The sequence below is a fragment of the Gossypium arboreum genome, chromosome 11 (assembly GCF_025698485.1).
Source record: "Gossypium arboreum isolate Shixiya-1 chromosome 11, ASM2569848v2, whole genome shotgun sequence".
NCBI lineage: Eukaryota > Viridiplantae > Streptophyta > Magnoliopsida > Malvales > Malvaceae > Gossypium > Gossypium arboreum.
The window spans coordinates 86470491-86472896 of NC_069080.1; the positions used below are offsets into that span (position 1 = coordinate 86470491).

The following is a 2406-nucleotide window of genomic DNA, read 5'->3' on the forward strand; positions in this document are numbered from 1 at the left end:
AAAGCTGGATTCATCATCAAAATTGAAGATCTCTCCTCAATTTCCCCTTCAAGAGTTTTGGGTTTTCTTTATGTTTTGTATTCTTTATTATTCTGAGATGTTTTCTTATCTAGTTATGAACTAAAACCCTTAAATACCTAAGGGGAATGAAACCTAAGACGAATCTTGTTATTATTTTTTGAATTGTATGATAAATAGTTAACTTGTTCTTAATTATGTGTTCTTAGTTCTTGTTTTGATATCCCAGGATACTGATTCAAGATAAGCTCTTATTCAGAGGAGGAATAGACCCTATCTAAGAGTACATTTATCATAATAAAGCGGGGTTGTTTGCACGCCTAGACATAGGGTGACAAGATTTTGCCGGATTAAGGTGAAACCTAATAAGGGGATCCATAGATCGAGTTAATGCAACCCTAGGGTGTTAATTAGAGAAAGGTCACAATTATTCAATCTAGGGATTAGACGTTATTATTCTTGAATAGGGATAATAACATAACTTAGGGATCTCTACAGAACAAGTTAAATGAATAAATAAATGCGATTAGGAGCGAATAACAAGTGCAGTCTAGGTGGATTTTTCCTTAGGTATTGTCTTAATTCAATCGATTTTCCCAAAGTAATTCCCCAATTCTATTCTCTATGAGTTCTTAGTTTAGATAATTAGTTAGTTAAAACAAAATCTCTTTATTCCTAGGCTAGATAATAAAAAGACAGTCATTACTAGTACTTTTAGTTCCTTTGGGTTCGATAATCCAGTCTTGCTAAAACTTTACTACTGTTCGATAGGTACACTTGCCTACATCGTGATAATAGTTAGTTTTAAGAACCATTAATTATAAATATTTAAAACCTATCACGAAATCATGCGATCAAGTTTTTGGTACCGTTGCCGGGGAACTAAAATATTAGGAACACTCAATTTTTATTACTTTAGACATTTATTTTTCTTGCAATCTAATTTTATTTTTAATTTTATTCTAATTTACTAATTTTCTTTTTCTTTCTTCTGACAAGTTTCTATAGTTTATGACTAGAAGAAACCCGTCAGGACCATTACTTTTTGACGAAGAAATTGACCGCATAGTTCACAGAAACCAAAGAGAAATAATGCGAAGCCTAAGATACACAGAGAACGAGCAAGAAAATGTACTCAACCCCCAATCGAAGAGATGGCTGAGAACCAAGACAATCAGTTACCTCCTGCAATTGCAGCTAATTAAAATCCTGTTCCATGCACTATGTATGATTATGCTAAACCTTCTTTAACAGGAACTGAATCAAGCATAGTTAGACCTGTTGTAACTGCAAATACTTTCGAGCTGAAGCCTAACACAATTCAAATGATACAACAATTTGTTCAGTTTGATGATTTGCAGGATGAAGATCGCAACGCTCACTTAGCAAACTTTTTTGAACTATGCGATACATTTAAAATCAATGGCGTTTCTGATGATGTCATACGTCTTCGGTTGTTTCCCTTTTCATTAAGGAACAAAGCTAAACAGTGGTTGATCTCGTTACCACGAGGGTCAATTACTACTTGGGAACAAATGACAGAAAAAATTCTATTAAAATACTTTTCACCGGCTAAAACGGCTAAATTACATAATGATATCTCTTCTTTTGTGTAGATGGATTTAGAAACACTCTACGATGCATGGGAGAGATACAAGGACATTTTGAAAAGGTGCCCTCACCATGGGTTACCACTTTGGCTTCAAGTTCAAACATTCCATAATGGCATGAATCCTTCGACTCGGCAAATGGTTGATGCAGCTGCTGGCGGAACCATCAATAATAAAACACCTGAAGACACTTATGAGTTCATAGAGGAGATATCATTGAATAACTATCAGTGGCAAGTCACGTGGACAAATCTCATGAAAATAGCCAGTGTTTATAACATCGATTCGGTTACCATGCTCTCTAATCAGGTAGAACTCTTGAATAAGAAAATTGATGGTTTTCTTTGTTCATCACAGGTTCACCCAAGGTTCACCCAGTAACGCAGTGTGAAGCAAGTGGAGGTAGAACAAGTCATCCGGAATACCTACCTTATGGCCACAACATGGATAACGAGCAGTTAAATTACATGGGTAATAATCCTTGACCTTAAAATAATTCATATAGTAACACTTACAATGTAGGTTGGAGGAACCACCCAAATTTCTCATGGGGAGGCCAAGGAAACCAGAGACCACCTTCAGGCTACCAACAGCCACCCTATCAACCGGAAAAGAAACCAAACCTTGAAGAGATGCTCACAAAGTTTATCTTGGTATCAGAAACCCATTTTCAGAACACCGAAACGGCACTTAATTCAATCAACAAGCGTCAATCCAAGGGCTCGAAACTCAGATAGGCCAGCTTTCTAAACTAATCTCCAAACGACCACAAGGTAGC

General features: G+C 36.2%; 1 non-coding gene across 1 annotated transcript; it reads right to left on the minus strand.

Moving 5' to 3' along the window:
• Positions 1-1602: 1602 nt before the first annotated feature.
• LOC128284828 (small nucleolar RNA R71) lies at positions 1603-1708 on the minus strand. The gene has a single exon (XR_008275250.1). It is a non-coding gene; the product is annotated as a small nucleolar RNA R71 (small nucleolar RNA).
• Between the last annotated feature and the right edge of the window lie 698 nt (positions 1709-2406).